Below are 18,790 nucleotides of genomic sequence, written 5' to 3'. Positions count from 1 at the left end.
CTGCACAGCTCCTTGGGAGACACGGCCGGAGCAGCAGCCTGGGAGCCTCAGGAATGCCCCTCTGGGATCAGTGGCATAAATTCCCAGGGGCTGGAATTCCAGTTCCCAGCCAGGAAAAGATGTTCCTGCCCTGAAAGGAAAAGCTTTTAAGAAGGACCCAAAAGCCAAGTGGAGGAAGATCTTAGAGTGACATTTCACTGCCCACTTTTATAACTTCATCCATGGTTGTTGTAGCTCCAGGATGGGGAATTAAATCAGGGCAAGGTCTTTGGTGAGAGCTGCCCTGGTAATGGAAAACAGAGCAGGGAAACAGAGGCAGGAGAGAAAGGAGGGCACAAACACAATCAGCTGCGAAGGTGGCACTCTGAAAAACAAACTAGAACTGACAGAAAATGAATAGGACAGAAATCAATATTCTGAAAGTTTTATTTACTATCAAAATACATCCCACCCACCCAGCCCCAGACAATTCCCAAGCCACGCCCTTAAATTTGGATCCCACCTCTCCCAATCTCCTTCCAATCCCATCTCACCCCGGAGGCTGTGGAACTGAGTAATTTTGTCATTGGACTGAGTTTTTTATAAGGTGGGAACAAGCTTTGAAACAGCCTGGAGACTCCTGGAAAGTCGCCATGGAACCCCTCTGAGGGCCTGTGACAAATCTGATCCTTAGAAGGCAACCATCAGCAGCCCCCTGTTGCTATGGTCTCTTTCCATGGCAACCATCACCAGCCCCCCGTTGCTATGGTCAGTTTCCATGGCAACCATCAAAAAAACCCTGTTGCTATGGTCAGTTTCCATGGCAGCCATCACCAGCCCCCTGTTGCTATGGTCAGTTTCCATGGCAGCTCCATGGAGACCCCATGTCAGGGGTGGTTGCCATGGACACCAGCTCAGGCCTGCAGCCAGAGCCCGTTGCCATGGCAACCATTGGCAGCCCCATCCCCAGGCTCATGGGATCCCAGAACCACAGAATTGGCTGAGGTGGGAGGGACCCATCAGGATCCTCCAGTCCAACTGCTGGCCCTGCACAGGACACCCCAACAATGCCAGCCTGGGCCTGGCAGCGCTGTCCAAACGCTGCTGGAGCTCAGAGAGCCCTGGAGCTGGGACCCTTCCCTGGGGAGCCTGGGCAGGGCCCCAGCAGCCTCTGGGCAAAAACCTTTTCCTGACATCCAACCTGAGCTTGCCCCGACTCAGCTGCAGCCGTTCCCTCCACTCCTGTCCCTGGGCACCAGAGGGAAGAGGTTCCCACAGCCCCAGCCAGGGACCCGCTCCCAAGGCGTTTGCCATGGCCACCAGGGCTGGCACCAGCTGGGATGCTCGGTTTCAATGGGCCAGGGTTCAGGAATGGGATTGTCCAATTTCCTGCTCCTGCTAAAACTACGCTGCCCTCGCTGCCCTCCCGCCTCCCATGGAAAGCACAAAAGGCAAAGATCCTGGCCTGGGATAAGAACAATTAATTGGTAACAGCAACGAGATAAGGAACAAATGGAACAGAAACAATATTGATAACAGAAGGGATAAATAAAACTGTTTACAGGGAAAACTAAAACACAACTGCCTGGCTCTTCCCAGCAACATATTTCCCCCACCTGGAAAGGACACCCTTCTTCTCAGGGAGAGAGAGAGTCCCTTTCCTGCCCCTGGCAATGACCTGAGGTGAGAGTGAATGTAATGACAGGGCCATGGCCAGACCCTCATGTTCTTCAGTTCTACACCATGTCATTGACAGGGGAAGGTATTGGGGCAGTTGTCTTCCCAGCATGGATCATGGGGAACATAGATCACCCGCGCTCTTCCCAACGTTAGACCTCCATTGGGGATGAAGCTGTAGCAGTTCACAAAGCTCCTCTTGCAGCTGGGGCACTCGCAGGGCTTCCCTTAGTGGTGCCTCCATTGGTGTTTTGTCATGTTAGAGCTGCTGGTGAAGCTCTTCCCACACTGGGGACACTCGTAGGGCCTCTCCCCAGTGTGGATGCGTTGGTGGGTGATGAGGTGGGAGTTTCTCTTGAAGCCCTTCCCACACTCAGGGCAGCGGAAGGGCCTCTCATCTGTGTGAATCCGCTCATGCAGGAGGAGATTGGAGCTGCTCTGAAACCTCTTCCCACAGGTGGGGCACTCGTAGGGCCTCTCCCCAGTGTGGATGCGCTGGTGCCTGATGAGGTTGGAGTTGTTCTTGAAGCCCTTCCCACACTCAGGGCAGCGGAAGGGCCTCTGCTCTGTGTGAATCTGCTGGTGCTGGAGGAGATTGGAGCTTCTCAGAAACCTCTTCTGACAGTGGGGACACTCGTAGGGCCTCTCCCCAGTGTGGATGCGTTGGTGCCTGATGAGTTCTGACCTGTAGCTGAAGCCCTTCCCACATTCTCCGCACTCGTAGGGCCATTCCCCAGTGTGGATGTGTTGGTGGCGGATCAGGGCACTGCTCTGCCTGAAGCTCTTCCCACACTCTGAGCACTTGTGGGGCTTCTCCCCATCATTAAGCTGCTCATGGACCACCAGCTCTGAGCTCTGGCTGAAGCTTTGTCCACCTTCCTGGCTAAGGGAGGGTCTTTCCTCCTCAGAGCACCCTGGGCTGGGTTTGCAGCCCCTCCTCCTGTGGGATCTCTGGGGAGTTTCCTCCCTGTTGGATTCCTGTGCCCTGGAGCCACTCATAACAGCCTCTTCCTCCAGGTTCTTCCGTGGGGTTTTTTTCTCCCTGGTCTCCATCCTCAGCTCCTTCCCTGGGGGAGGAAAGACAAGGAGAGGATGGGATTTGCCTCTGTGCCACAGGGAAGAGGAAGGAGATCCCTCCAGTGCATCCCCGGTAGGATGGGGTTGGCAGCAGGTTTGTCCTGCAGCCAGGGGCCATACCGGGCTGGGAGATGGAGCAGGAGAGAGAGGGGAAAGAGGCACTGACTTACTCCTCACCTGCCTGAGTGTCCTGCGGCATCCTCATCTTCCTCGCAGCCTCCTTTTCCATCTGGCAAATGTTTGGGAATGGGAAATCCAGTTTTCGGAAGAAAACAGCAGATGAGCACATTGTTTTTTGTATTGGTTTGAAGGCAAACCTGGGAAAGGGTCTAAGCCAGAATCACAATTTAAGAAGAAATTGAAGATCAAGGCTATGATAGAGAAAAACTGCCTTAAACTGACAGAGTCAGGATATAACCTGACACCCTGTTGGTCAGGGTGGTGGCAGCAGTCCCATTAAATGGTGGCTGCAGTCCTGTTGGACCGATGAACGTGATTCTGTCAGAGCAGTGATCCTGCAGAAGGGTCTGGTCGTTCTCTGAAGGTCCAGTGCTGATTATGGAGTTCTTGTCCTCTGGTAATCCAGTAGGCAAGCTGCTCCTGGTGTTGCCAGCCTCAGCTTATATGCAGGCAGGAATGCTTGGATCCTCCCCCTGGGCAGAGCATCCCACAATGGGATGATGGAATTTTATCAGTCCTGCAGTGACACTCAATGGCCCATTCACAGAAGATATCTCCCCTGGAGGGCATTATCAGGGGTGAGTCATGCAAGAGATAAAGAACACTGCCCCACCTGTTTATAGCAGTTGATGAAGATGGGGATTGAAAACATGCATTTGGCTACATCTTGCATTGCAGCCTGAAGCAGTGGGGTAATCCCTGCTCCCCTTACCCAAACTGGCTCAGGTGTAAAACCCCCACCCTGGGAAGGCCACACACACAGGGGACAATGTCACACTTGCCCTGCCCCATGGGAGGTCTCTGTCCCTGTCACTCCCTTGCTGTTCCCTCTTTTCTCTTTCTTTCCATCTCTCTCTCTACCGCAGGTTTACTGTTCAATAAAATCCACTTTGGATTTGGTCTTGTTAGCACCTTAATTGGGGCAGAGGCATCTCTCTAACAATTTTCTTAACCAGACTGCGACATTACTTTGGCACAGTGAGTTCAGGGGACTCACTGACTCCAAGTGCCTTTGACAACATCATGGTTCCCTCCCCTGAGGAGGTTTTGGTTCTTCCTGGAAGAACTCTTTGAACTTGGATGCAGTCTCTCCTTCTTCGTGGGGAACTTATGGGAGAACCAATGAGGAAAATGGCTGTTGTGGGTGGCCAGTGTAAAGAAAATATTTTGTTGTCTTTCTTTGAAAAGTTTGTTAAAATCACTGGAAGAGAGGGAGCAAATGATACCAGCGAGACTGACAAGGTTCCTTCACTCCAACGTGAGGAACACAAGGCTGCTAAAAGTCCTACAAGAAGCTCAGATCAAGGAGCTAAATTCCCAAATAACTCCTGAATTCCCAGGCTTGAGTGCTTTGCGAAATGTAAGAATCATTATTCTCTTCATCCCTGTTGCCTTTGTGACAGCTACAAAGAGTTTCCTTTTCTTTTTAATGATATCTGTATTGGGCTGAATGTACACTTTTATCGAATGTGTTGGCAGCTGAGCTGGAGTTGTGCAGGAACCAGTGGAACTTGGAATTGCCAAAAAACTGCTTGTAGTGTCAGTTTATTAATGTTTGGGATTTATTTGCATTTTCATCACATGTAACTTGTGGGAAAATCAAATATTCATCAAAGTGATTTATGCAGAGTCAAGTTTGATTTCTGCCAATTTATTTTGTCCAGTGCCCAGGGGATTCTCAAGGGGTCTCTGTGCCTCTCGCCCTGGGGGATGTTTGGGAGGGGTTTGGGGGGTTTTTCCTATCCCTGTCACCCCAGGCAGTTCCCCAGGGGCTGTCCCTGTCCCTCTCACCCCAGGCCATTCCCCAGGGGGTCTCCATTATTTTCACCCAGGAAATGCCTGGGGGGTCTACCTCCCTCTCTCCCCTCTGCTGGGGGGTGCTCGGGGCAGTCTCTGTCTCTCTCAGCCCAGAGAATGCCTGGGGGGTTCTCCCTCCCTCTCACCCCTGTGCCAGGGGGTGCTCAGGGCAGTCTCTGTCTCTCTCAGCCCAGAGAATGCTCGGGGGTCTCTGTCCCCTCACCCTGGGGGATGCTCGGGGGGTCTCCATCCCTCTGGCCTCAGGCAATGCCTGTGCAGGGCTGGGGACCAGGGGCTCTGTGTCCCTCTCACCGCTGAGGGTACTCGGGGCTGGGGGGGGCTCTCTGACCTTCTCACACCTGGGGAGGCCGGGGGGTCTCTGTCCCTCTCAGCCCTGCTGTGACCCCACCCAAACATCATCGGGGTCAGAGGGACACAGACACCCGCAAACCCCCAGAAGGGCTGAACCTGGGATTTGGTTTGGGGCTGAGGATTTAGGAAGGGGCTGGAATTGGGGCTGGGGTTGGAGTTGGGGCTGAGAATTTGACTAGAGCTGGGATTGGAGTTAATGCTAGACATGGCATTGGCTTTAGGGCTGGGGTTGGGATTGGGTCTGGGGATAGATGAGTTTGGAACTGGGATGAGATTAAATAAAAACTGTGAATGTGCCTAAATGTGGAGTGAGATTGAGACCAGGATCAGGGTCAGGTTTGGCACTGAGCTCACCCAGAGTGGGACAAGGGGGAATGTCACTGCAGGATGGTTTGGGGAGAATCCTGGTTTGGGGAAAAACAAGGTGTGAATGCCTTCGTTTGGGGATTTCTCCCACCCACGTCCATCTCTTGAAGTCACCTGCTGTTCATAAAAACCACCAAAAATCAAAAGTAAATAAAAAAAAGCCACCAGGAGTTTCCCATTTCCAGTCCCATCCCTCTCGGGTTCTGGTGGTCCCCCACCCCATGGGTCCTGGGGATGCCCCCTCCCTAGGGGCCTGCTTAGGGATTCTGGGGGGTTTTGGGGTCCCCCTCCAGCCTCCCCTCAATCCAGCAACTTGGGGTTCTCCCTTCTCTCCACCACCCTGTCCTGGTTTAGGGCAAATTCTGTTGAAAACCTCCAAAAGGAGTTTCCTCCAGAAAGCAGATTCAAGTAGCCCAACCCCCAGCCAGTTCGGGAAAATATTTCCTTGTAGAAGAGTGCAAAAAACCTGTTTATGTTACAGGCAAAGCATTCACCAGCAAAACAAATGAACAATATTAAACAATAAGACCCCTTTCCACTCCAAAAGAGATGAAAAACTCAGAAAGTCCCTCTGTGGGCAGTAGCTCGGCTCACTCAGTCTCTTATCAGTCGCTTATCACTCTCTTATCAGTCCCTCCAGCACTGGAAGTGCCACAGCCCAGGCTCGGCCAGGTGGGCCACAGGTGCAAGGTGCCGGTGGTGTTCTGGAGGTTCAGTGCAAAGCAGGTTTAAACAGCTCCAAAGAAAAAGAAAAACCACAGTCCAGGGCTGAAAACAAACTAAAAGCAAAGGAGAGCTCTGTCCTGCTGTCTGTCTGTCCAGGAGCCAGAATGTGGAGGAGTGAGTGCAGTTTCTGAAAACAAACTGCAGCTTCTTCCTCCTCCCCTTTGCTTTCAGAACCAGCCTTAAAGGTGCAGAACTCATTTCTGCCCTGAACAGACCGATGGGGTACGAGCATCATGAATTCACCCCAGGACACCCCTGTCAGGGTCAGGGGTCCCGTCCCCGCCTCATCTCCTGTCTGCCGGGGGTCCCCCAGCTCCGGTATCGCCCCTTCCCCTCTCCCCGCCCCGCTGGTCCCCCGTTCCACAGCCCCGGCTCTCACGGGGATCCCCAAAACCAATGTCCCACCCCGTCGGCACCAGGCCATCCCCACGTGGAACCCCCGGAACCATCCCGAGGGGCGATCGTGGCTCCTCACCTCCGAAAAAGCTCCTCTTGGGGAGCCCGGGGATACCCGGGGCTCGAGTCCGGGATCTGCCGGCTCCGAACACTCTCCAAAAAATCCTCCTGGAGACCCCTGGCTGGAGTTATTTGGGAATTTAGCTCCTTGATCTGAGCTTCTTGTAGGACTTTTAGCAGCCTTGTGTTCCTCATGTTGGAGTGAAGGAACCTTGTCAGTCTCGCTGGTATCATTTGCTCCCTCTCTTCCAGTGATTTTAACAAACTTTTCAAAGAAAGACAACAAAATATTTTCTTTACACTGGCCACCCACAACAGCCATTTTCCTCATTGGTTCTCCCATAAGTTCCCCACGAAGAAGGAGAGACTGCATCCAAGTTCAAAGAGTTCTTCCAGGAAGAACCAAAACCTCCTCAGGGGAGGGAACCATGATGTTGTCAAAGGCACTTGGAGTCAGTGAGTCCCCTGAACTCACTGTGCCAAAGTAATGTCGCAGTCTGGTTAAGAAAATTGTTAGAGAGATGCCTCTGCCCCAATTAAGGTGCTAACAAGACCAAATCCAAAGTGGATTTTATTGAACAGTAAACCTGCGGTAGAGAGAGAGATGGAAAGAAAGAGAAAAGAGGGAACAGCAAGGGAGTGACAGGGACAGAGACCTCCCATGGGGCAGGGCAAGTGTGACATTGTCCCCTGTGTGTGTGGCCTTCCCAGGGTGGGGGTTTTACACCTGAGCCAGTTTGGGTAAGGGGAGCAGGGATTACCCCACTGCTTCAGGCTGCAATGCAAGATGTAGCCAAATGCATGTTTTCAATCCCCATCTTCATCAACTGCTATAAACAGGTGGGGCAGTGTTCTTTATCTCTTGCATGACTCACCCCTGATAATGCCCTCCAGGGGAGATATCTTCTGTGAATGGGGCATTGAGTGTCACTGCAGGACTGATAAAATTCCATCATCCCATTGTGGGATGCTCTGCCCAGGGGGAGGATCCAAGCATTCCTGCCTGCATATAAGCTGAGGCTGGCAACACCAGGAGCAGCTTGCCTACTGGATTACCAGAGGACAAGAACTCCATAATCAGCACTGGACCTTCAGAGGAAGACCAGACCCTTCTGCAGGATCACTGCTCTGACAGAATCACGTTCATCGGTCCAACAGGACTGCAGCCACCATTTAATGGGACTGCAGCCACCACCCTGACCAACAGGGTGTCAGGTTATATCCTGACTCTGTCAGTTTAAGGACCCCTAGACTTGTAAAATTCCTTCTAAGAGAGGAGACTGGGAGTGGCTGGATCCAATCCCAGCCACAGATTTTGTCAAAGCTGTAAAAGATTGGATAGGTGGAGTTGAACTTTCACACAATTGGTCCTGCAGGATTAAAGACTGAATACCAGATAAACTTATACAAATACAGCTCTGATTGATTCTGATCATTATTAGACAGAATGGTTCATTTACACCATAGAGTAAATGAAGAAAAGAAGTTATTGTTGTGGTCCATGGTGGTGCTGAATACAACCTTGTGCCAACAGGCAGGAGCCATGAGAGCACCAGCACAGATAACACACAGATAACACACAGACAGACACACAGACACACACAGACACAGACACACACACACAGACACAGGCACAGACACAAACACACAGACACAGGCACAGACACACACACATAGACACACAGACACACACATACACACACGCACAGACACAGACACACACACACAGATACACATATGCAGCACTCAGCAGTGAACACACAGGAGGATCCAGGCATGGAGTTCCAATGTGCTTCATTGTAGAGCAACACCAAAAGCGTCCAGGGGCCAAAGGCAAAGACAAAGGAGGGTCCAGAGTATAAATACAGGGAAAGAGGCCGCAGAGGAAAGCACCAGGGCTCCAATGCTCTGAGGGCTCTGGGGCGGTACACAGGGAAGGGACCAATAGGAAATGCCAGGGTAGATGGACAGTGTTACACACCAATGGGAACACAGGGAAGGGAGAACTCATCAGAACATGAACATATAAAAGGAGTAGGAAAGGCCAATGGGCCAATAGGGAGGACAGAACTGGGACAAATTGGCATAGTGCTGCAGAGCACCAGGGGGGAAGCCTTTTTTCTCACCCTGAGCTTTGAGGAATGCCCAGAGCCTACGGTGTGTCTCTCCAGGACATTTCTGCTGCCTTTTCATTGGTAGGCTCACAGGTTTCTACAGTTGTGCAGTGTCACAATGATCTCCTTGGTTCTGCAGCCCTGCTGTGGTTGCTGTGTAACAATGGGCCTGTGGTAATATGAGGCTCTGTAGTGTCACCATGGTCCCTTTGGGTCCACAAGGCCTTGCTGGGCCACAATGGCCCCTTGGTTCCATGAGGTGCCCATTGTCCCACAGCCCCTCACAGACCCCTATGGCCTCTCAGAGTTTTCTATGGCTCCTCATGACCTCTCAAGGCCCTTAATGGTGCCTCATGACTGATGGCCCCTCACAGCCCCTCTCCCCTCACAGCCCTTCATGGCCCCTCACATCCCCTCACAGACCCTCATGGCCCCTCATAGCCTCAGGCCTGGGGCTCCTCCCAACACAGGAGAAGAGGTTGGGCCCTACTTGTTCTCCTTTCATTTCAGTCCCTTCACAGCCACGAGTGCAGAAAGGCTGAAATGGAACCTTTCCCCAGCGTTTCCCTCGGGGTTAACTGCAGGCTGAAGCTCTGTGCTGGCCCCGGCCCCAGCGCCATCATCCCTGCAGCCGCCAGGCCTTTGCTGTCCCCCCGTGTCCGTTCCCTGTCCCCGAGTCCCGCCCGGCTCTGGCAGCAGCAGCAGCCGCAGTGCAGGGGGCGCCGGCCCGGCCCAGCTGGGGCTCCCGCCAGGAGCAGCAGCAGCGCTGGCCCCTTCCCGCTCCTGCCTCGGCTCCCAAGGGCTTTTTCCAGCTCAATTCTGGAGCAGAGCAGCCAGCACCCACACACAGCCCTGACTGCTCAGGGCCCGCCTGTGCTGCCCTGAGCCAGCCCTCAGAGGAAGAAAGGATCAGGTTCCAGCGCTGTTTTCAACGCTCTTTTACTCACCCTGAGGTGACAGCAGGAGGCTGCTGGTTCCTCTGCCTTGGGAATTGGAGATCACGGCTGCTCTTGGCCCTCTTCTGCTTGCCACCTGAATTTTATCCATAAAACTGTAAGTACCTCTTTCAGTTGGTGCTACCCACGGTGCTTTCATGACAGTGAAGTCAGTATTTTTGTCTCGGACATAAAGATCAGCAGATACTGGAATGTCCACCAGCCCCTTGTTTTGCGGAGAAAAGAAGAAACCTCACAACTTTATAAAAGTTGTAAAGCCCGGTATGTTTATTTACGACGCGAGCCGGACGTAAGTCCCCCAACAAGGCATGCGTGCTTCTGAAGACCTCGGGTCTTCTTTTATCCCCCTTCCAAATGCATATGCATACAGTTTCACAATAAGTTCATACATATTCATTCCGTGTGACATTTAGCACCAGTTCTTCTTTATCAAAGGAATTTCTAAGTCGGGGGCAAATCGACCTTGTGGTCTCTTCTGTTTTTCTTTCTCTGTCTCCTTGCTGTCTCGGCATGCGAGTTCTTCCTTCAGCTTTGGCCTCACAGACTTTTCACCTCTCTTAGACACTTCACCTAATTCAGAATGGATCTTTACTCTGTCTCACCCTGAGCACTAAAGTGAGGAGAATTAAAGCCACACAGGCCACATTTGCAGTGCTCAAACAAAGCCCTGTTGCTGGCACTGTTGAAATAGAATGAACTGACAGAGGCCATCACAGAAATTGCCTCTGCAGTGTGGAATTAAATTCAAAAATCCACCAGGAGAAACAGAAACCAGAACTTCTCGACTCACTTCATTGCTCCTTCCCAGCAACAGGAAGTGCAGATGCCCAGAGGTGTTTTGCACTGCTGCTGCCCCCAGTTTGAGCCCAGTCTCTGACCAGGCCCAGCAGGAACCTGAGCTCAGCCCAGGGAGCTCAGCGCACACGGGGCCAGGCCCAGAGCCCCGGGCACGGCCGCCCATGGCGGGGCAGCAGCGCAGATGGAATGTCCTGCGGCCAAACCTCCTGCTCCTGCCACACAGCGCCAGCCTTCTCCTCCTCCTCCTCTCCCAGCACGGCACAAATTCCAGCTTGGAGGAGGCTGCCCCAGAGAGGGCTCCAGCTCCTGTTCCAGCCTGAGTGTCCCTGCAGAGGAACAGGGCATCTTTCAGGCACTTGTGGAAGCTCAGGCTTCTCACTTCATCGGGAGTCTGGGATGCAGATGGCCTTGCTAAGAAAGCCAGAAGCCAAGGGAATGGATTATAGATTACTGAAAGAAAAAGTCACCCATCTTCCACGCAAGGTTTATCAAGTCATTTCCTGCATTTCTTCTTTTCAGATTCTTTCAGTTGGCTACTCTGGGAAGTCCAGCTTGTACTGGTGCTTATCATGAACTGATTGTGCTCTTGATTTACGCACCAAGACACCAAATGGGGAATCATCTATATGGAACTGTTATGAATCATCAATCGAAAGCCAAATTATAAAAAATGCGAAAAAATTTCTTTATCTTTTTCCGCGACTAAAATATGGTCTTCAAAATCACCACAGCCAAAGACACAGCGTCGAGCCCGCGTTCGGTGCTGGGTGAACCTGGATCCCACCTCTATTGCATCGGACCCTCCACCATTCACGAGAGCTGCTTCTTGTAGGGATGCTTTATACAGTTTATTATGCCTGAGTGAAGAAGTCCCAGTTTCTTTTGTAACTCTGCATATTCATAGCTGGTTCTTGCAGTGTGCAGAGCTGGACAATCGCCATTTCTTTGTTGATAGCCAGCACTGATCGGATTCAGGGAAGTCACGTATTCACAGGTATCTTTCTGGTGACTTTGGCTATCTTGATCAATGTTATCAACAGGGCAATGATCGCTCTTAGGCATCTTCTGATGACTTAGGATAATGGTGATCATTACACTGGGTGTGTCTATTCTTGGGCTAAAGTGCCGATCATTATCTGGCCACCATCAGGAATTTTGGAATTTGAATAGACGCCTGCCTCTCAGGCTGCTTGTGGTCAGAGACTTGGTTGGATTTTGCAATCTTTATGAAATACACGCTTTTATAGCATGAATTATTTCCCAACATATATTACAACATCACTACAGTCTCACAGAAGAAGGCAATCATACAGATCAGTGTATGGTCAAATTGCCCCCTAATTCCCATAAAGTCCAGCTACTCTGCATACGCTTACTTTGTATTTTTGTTTCTCAGTTATCACAGAACTGAGAGCTGCAAGAAAAGAGAAAGAAATATGAACAGTCCTTAGGTAAGGGAAATACTGGACTGTCAGGAACTAAAAATAGCAGAAAGCGTCTGTATCAGGCAATTTTTTTTACTCTCTACCAGTGTCCATTTCAGGCATCCTGTTAGCATGACCTAGGATTTTGCAGCTAAATGTAATGGGCTGCAATTTGAGAGGGCTGCAGTTTGAGAGGCCTACAAGAAAAAAACTTATCAGACTTTTTTTCCCCCCCGAGTGACAGGTGCAAAGAAATTTAAAATTTTCTAATTTTAGAAAAATATAGTATTAGCATCAGATTCCAAGGGCATAGAGATATAGGAGCAGCAAGGAAATGCTCCCAGAAATGTTTTCTAGCCTGAAGAGGCAAGCTAGCCACAGGAAGAGGAGAGAGCCACTTCTTTTAAAATGTGTGAATTACTGAATGCAAGAGCCATTGGCCCTTTCAGCTTCTGTTTTTAACAAAAAGTAAGCTATTAACTTGTGTTTATGAAGACTTTAGTTGGACTTCAATGTTTTTGAGACAGCTTCTGAGCAAAATACAAAGAAACTACATTACATATTAGTAAATGCAGCATTTAGAATACTACTTAATAGTCCTATCTCATAGTTAAATGTTCAGTTCTTCATTAATTGTGATCAAGTCCATGAAATGCAGTACCTAATCCAGTTAAATCCCACCTACACCTCAGATTTGCTTGTTTAACTAATATGTTCCACTCCACTCCCTATCCCTTCTCTCACCACAGTCCTCAAGCCCTCAGCCAGGCACCAGCCAACTTCTCACCTCAACTGCTGTTAGCTATTACCAAGCACCTGTTGGTAATTACCTGAGCACCTGCCCCACCCACAGCAGCTGTAGGTCCCTGACTGCTGGGAGAACAGGTCTGAAGTGCAGACCCCAACACCACCACCCCCCCACCAAAAAAAAAAAAATCAAAACTTCTCTAAATAATTTGAGACTAGTAAAAGATCAGGACATGGAGGGACTTGTTTATCCCCTTTAGGCCAATCAAGAAAAAGTTTATAGCCTTCTCTGGAAAGGGAAGACTGGGGGGTTTTTCTTGAAGCAGAAGCATGTTTTATCAGCCCAGTTTCCTTCCTCATTTGTTCCTGCTCCCCAGGAGGCCATTCACCAGGCATATATATATAAATATCTATGTCTGAAAACACATCTACCTGAGTGCATAACTTACTCTGTTGCAATTTAAAGCATAGTTTTTATTGTACAAAAATGCAAAAATCTGTTCTAGGAGAGGCACATCTTGTGGAGCTGTAAGGACCCTGACAGCACATCTGCTACCAAAGCAACAACTCCTGCTCTGCAGTGGCTTAAGCAGGCTGAGATGGAAGTGTTTCTTCATCAATGCATAAACCACAACAAAGTAGCAGTGACAAGCCTTTTTTCCATGTCTGACTGAAGGTTTGGGAAGCAGGTCTGCCGGCAGAGGGCACACAGAAGCATGACACGTTTGCCTGCTCTGCACCTACAATTTCTACACCATCATATCACTACTCGGTCACTGAGCAAGCTGACTGTGTATGACAGGTTATCTGTCCTGCATAGAAAGTCACAGAGAGAAGAAGAGAGGAAGAAAACACGGAAGATGACAATGCAAAAGAAGTTGAAGAAGTGTGGCAAGGATTGAACATGGCGGGACAGAAATAAGAAGAGACCATACCCTTGAACTGTAAAGTCCTGTCAGGAAACTGCAAGTACTTGCATATATGAGTTCACCACCTGGACTTGCATGCTTCTCCACATTTTCATTATGTCAAAAATTTTGCTTCCTGGACAAGCTGCCAGGTCTCCAGTACCAGTTCTAGCTCCCTTCCAGCAGTCTGCATCTGAGCAGGGAGTTGAAAATAGATCAGGGATTACCTTTTACGCTGTAAGCATTCAAGACAGCCAAAGAACTTTGAGGGAAAAAAAAAAGGCCATACTGAGTGCCCAGGACAAAGAGATCTTAAGAAATTGGAAGAAGGAAGTATTGATTGAGGGTCACAGTTATGTTGAGATCTAGCCTTTCAAAGGTTTGTTGCTTTTCTACTGAAAACTGCAGGTGAGAAAGCCTAGGCAGAAAAGGGAAGGAGAAGCTATGTAAACAAACCCATAGCTGTACACAAGGACAGAAGCAGATTTCTTCTTCACCAGGCTGAAGAGAGTGGTTTTATTATTCAAAAAACAAAAGCCAAACTACCCCAAGTCAAATATATATTCTCCCACTGCATTTAGACATTACAACAATAAAAATGCACTATAAAACTACTGCAGTAAATTAGTCAGTTAGGAACAATAAACAGGGCACATGTTAATAGTATCCATATCTATCTTTGGAAAGATGAGCAATTACAATCTGCATCCCAGCTCATGCTCAGTATTTATTACAATCTCAAATAACAATAAAGTCAAACACAACAGATGACTGATGTTCCTACCTTCTGCTTACCAAAGAATGTTAAAAGATAGTTTATTGCAAAATCAGTCTCAAGTATGTTCAAGGCCTCGGAAGCTCTCTGAGCTTAATTAACAACAGAAATAAAAACTACATCTTTATAACAAAGTTATAAAGATCACAACTTTAACATCACACATGTAGAATAAATTTTAATATTTGTGTAAAGACATTATTATAACATTATAATTTGTATATAACAATCTATTTGTAATATTGCTGAAAGAAGGCACACTTTTCTAAATACCTACTGGCTTTGGTAACTGCTAAAGGTAATGTAGATTGGGCTGTACTACTGTTTACTCATCTTTCTGTTGCACAGAAATCTTGGATACTTTAGTGCATACATCTGTAATTCTGACATTTCCTGAAATTAAAGCGAGAGGAGAAATGGGCTAAATTCAGGTACCTAAAGATACGTATCAACATTTGCAGACCTAAATCAAATACACAAGGAAAGCTTTTCTATGGGAAGAATACCAGAGCAAATTAAAATATGTATTGATAAGAATAATCAATAGTAGAATCAATAATCACCAGTAGAAATAAAGAGCATCTGCACCATAGGAGAAAGTGTATTAAATCACACTCTGCATCAAGAGAACATAATTCGTACTTTTTCACAGCCTTCTCCCTTTGCATGCCCCTCTGCAAAGTGCAAGGGGCCTCAAGGACTGGAGGAAACACAGGGAGTCAAATGGAGACACTTGCACCTGTCTCACTGGGGGCTCCTGGGGAAGCAGTTCCCTTGGCAATCAAGCCCCTCTCTGCCAAGGGCACTTCCCCAGATGTGTACATTTCATGGGCAACACCAACCCACCCTTAAGTGCATGGTTCGGAGGTTCATGGACATCACACCGTGACCAAAATGATCCAGTGAAGCTAAATTTATTATTCCTAAAAAGATTCTATTTACAATAAATCTCTACTGTCCACGTGTCTCTAGCTAATACATGATTGGTTAATGCTAGCTGTTCACATGTCTAAAATAGAATGCTGATTGGATCACCTAATGTTTTATGCATCTTGCTGTGGTTGTCTGGCCCACCCATGGCTCACTTTCTCAAGCCTGCTGACAAACTTGCTGAGTCCTGATGACTCTTCTTGTATCTTTTTTGAGGATATACCGAGCTTATTTCTGAATATGTCCATAATTAATTCTTTGTGAAGGTTTTCATTGTCCATTAGTACAAGCAGGCTGGATTGTGCATCAGCTGAATATGGCCATTGTCTTGCAAAAACTCCTCCATTCTGTCTCTGAGCCATCATTTGAGCTGGTTAAACAAAATCCTCCCTCTCACGCTGTAAAGAATGTGGAATTAGAGTGACCTGCTGCTCATGGTCCAAGCCTCTCCCAACTGTTCAATTATTCTTAAGGCAAGGTATTTCTATGGTCTCTGCTTCTTCACAATTGCTTCCTCCATCCCTGTCACTCCTAGCTTTACGTTCCTAATATATTTGGTACTCTTTAACTAAGGGACGTGATTTCTGCTACCTGTATTACTAACTTAGCTTCTTACCTCATTTGAAAATCTTAACTAAAACATGCAATCTTCTACTATCCCAATTCTATTCCCAACTGGCCCCTTGACTCATCTGCACTTTTTAATTATCCTCATTACACTTTCAGCTAACCCCTTGACTCACCTCAGGCACATCCCCGACTGCCTCTCTCCCAGCAGCTCAGAGCTGCATTGCACAGCGCTTGCTGTGCGCCAGAGAGCACAAAGCAGGCTGGCCTGGTGGGCCTGAATATTTCTGCCAAACACTCTGCATCTCACACCTTTGCTCTGGCTCAGTGCAGAACTGCAGGATTGCAGGCGCTTCCTCCCAGAGCTGCGTGAGGCGCTGGCTCCTGCAGATGGGCCCTGCCAAGCTGTCCCTGCCTCACGCTGGCCTCGCTTCCCTGGCACAAGTGCCGGGCCTGAAGGAGCTGCCCTGTGCTCCAGCCTGCCGAGCAGCCCGGCTCCCTGCCCCGGTGCCCAGAGTGCTGCACACACTGCTGGCCTTTGCCAGGAGTTGCAGGGCAGCTGGCGGAAGAGGAGGAATCCTCAGCCAGCCCAGCGGCCCGCGGCTGCCCTTGGCCTTTCTTTGCTCCTGGGCACACTCCAGACGGCCATGGCCTCCAGGCCAGGCTGTGCCCAGCACGGCTGCGCTTCCCCTCGGCAGCAGCCAGCTGCCACCTGGGCTCTGAGAGCGGAGGATTCGCCCACTCCCAGCAAGAGGCACCCAGGGCCCGGCTGCTGCCCCTTGCAGCTCCAAGGGCCTCCTTCCAGCCTGCCTCTGCTGGGGCTCAGGCTGCTCCGGCCTCTGCCGGGGCTCTGCTGGGGCTCCAGCCCGGGCAAGGCCGGGCCCGCTCTCACCTCACAGGCGCTGACAGCTCTGCGCCACAGGAGACCTTCCCGAGCACCCTCTCTGATCTTTCTGCTTTCTCACTTGAGCAAGGCTCTCCTCCAGCCAAAGAGATTATTGCATTTAGGGACAAATCCAAGTGGCAGGAACCCCAAAGCTCTCCAGTCACAGCTGAAGGCCTGCATCTGCACAAGATGTTTGGGCTGCCTCATTCTTCCTTTGTTTTTGCCTTCAAATGCCATTGCCCTTTCTGCCTCAACTAGAAATATCACAGCTGTGCCATAACCAGCCAGCGGCTCATATTCCAAAGGCAGTGTGGTCTGGAGAAGATGAATGAAGAAGAAGAGCCCTCCTCACTTATGAAACCATACAAAAGAAGCCATGAAATAAACAGGGCCAGGAGACTTCTTCTCCTTTTTAATGCCTTTATTAAAAGTGATCAGCTCAGGATTGGGCAGCTCGGCGGGACTGCAGTCTCCCGTCGTGTCTCCCAGGGCGACTCAGAGGAGGAGGATAAGCACAGCTCTGTCCACGAGGGGCAGTGCTGGGGAATCACATCCTTGTGAGAGCCTTTAGAGCGTGGTGTTCCCTTCAGATGTTACCCTTCCTGGCCCAGTGGGCTCAGTCTCACCGCCGGGGACGACTCCCATGGTCAGGGCGAGAGGGACTCCGAAGGTGTTCCACATCTCTGCAGGCTCAGCACTCGGCTCCTCACGTCCAGACATCACTCCACTCTCTCAACTCTTATTTGGCTCGTTGTTTTTGGGGTTTTCTCCGTGCATTTGGAGTCGGGGTCCCACACAGCATTCTGGTCCTAGAGTCACTTTGCATAGCCCCCCCCACCCTCTCAGGTCTCTTCACCCTTCTGGGAAAAGTACACCTTAGCCTCAGGCAAGGCTCTGCTAATACAAAAGGAACGATTAGCCACAACGACCTCTGATTACAATAACAAAACGCGCAGAACTTCGGCAGCTACAGTGATCTGGCTGCCTTTTTGTAACTTTTTTCTCACAAAAAAAATGTTAACCGAATTTTTGTTCATAACAAGCCATATATGTGACTTAGCACCAAAAAAAACAATTGGTAATTCAGAAGGAAATGTTGAATTTTCTGAAGGGGTCAGAAGGAGGAGAATCTTCCAAATGAGTTGGTGTTTCAGAAACTTTATTAATTACAACTCTAATTTATAATTCTATGCTACAAATCTCTTTAGCAACCCTACTCTACAATCCTATTCTAAATTGGTAACAGAGATAACATCTTGACATGATTGCTATGTTCTAGTCTCCCAGGGTTAGGGTCAGGATTAGAGTTAGGCTTAGGTTTAGGCTTAGGGTTGGGGTTAGGGTAAGGGTTAGAGATAGGGGTAGGGTTTGGGTTTGGGTTAACATTTAAGGTTAGGGTTAGGGTTTAGGGTTAGGGTTATTCATCTTCTTCACTGAGTTGATGAGTTGTTCCAGGATGAATGGTGGCTTGGCTGAAGTTACAAATGGATGTTGTCCACCGGAAAAAAAAATACAACAAAGAACAGTGAACCATTACTTTCCAAGCTCATTCCTTCAGGAACTCAGTCAGGATACATCAAGTTCCTGGAAAGACCCAGAAAGAGGAGCAATGGGACCATCTGCTCCCCAGTCATCCCCAGTGTGCAAGACCTTGCCATCACAGGCAAACCTGGCCCAGAATCCCACTCATCTGTTTATTGTGATGTCTTCATCATGCTGGGATTTTTGCCCTGCCAGTGCTCAAGAAATGGAGCTTTCTGTCCCTGGGTTTTCTTCCTTTCAGGAAACTCCAATGACTCACATAGGTCCGTGCCTTTGAAAGACAGGCACTGTGCTGATTCCCACAGGGACAGAAAGCAGTGTCTGCCTTTCCATGCCCTGCCCCTCGTGTGCTGGATGGCACCTTCCTTCCCAGCAGGGCCAGCCCAGTGGCACTGGGCCCTGCAGTTCCCTCTCTGCCACACAACCTGGCAGTAACCCTGGCACAGTTCCCGTCTGCTTGAGCGTGCCAGGCAGCAGATGGGGCTGGGACAAGTCCCTCCCAGCTGTCCCTGT

General features: G+C 49.5%; 1 pseudogene; it reads right to left on the bottom strand.

Moving 5' to 3' along the window:
- Window positions 1-17,416, bottom strand: part of LOC132082059 (zinc finger protein ZFP2-like) — a 44,792-nt pseudogene extending 27,376 nt beyond the window's left edge.
- Window positions 17,417-18,790: the final 1,374 nt, after the last annotated feature.

Source organism: Ammospiza nelsoni, chromosome 19, assembly GCF_027579445.1.
Source record: "Ammospiza nelsoni isolate bAmmNel1 chromosome 19, bAmmNel1.pri, whole genome shotgun sequence".
Lineage (NCBI taxonomy): Eukaryota > Metazoa > Chordata > Aves > Passeriformes > Passerellidae > Ammospiza > Ammospiza nelsoni.
This window is presented reverse-complemented; position numbering and strand designations above follow the sequence as displayed.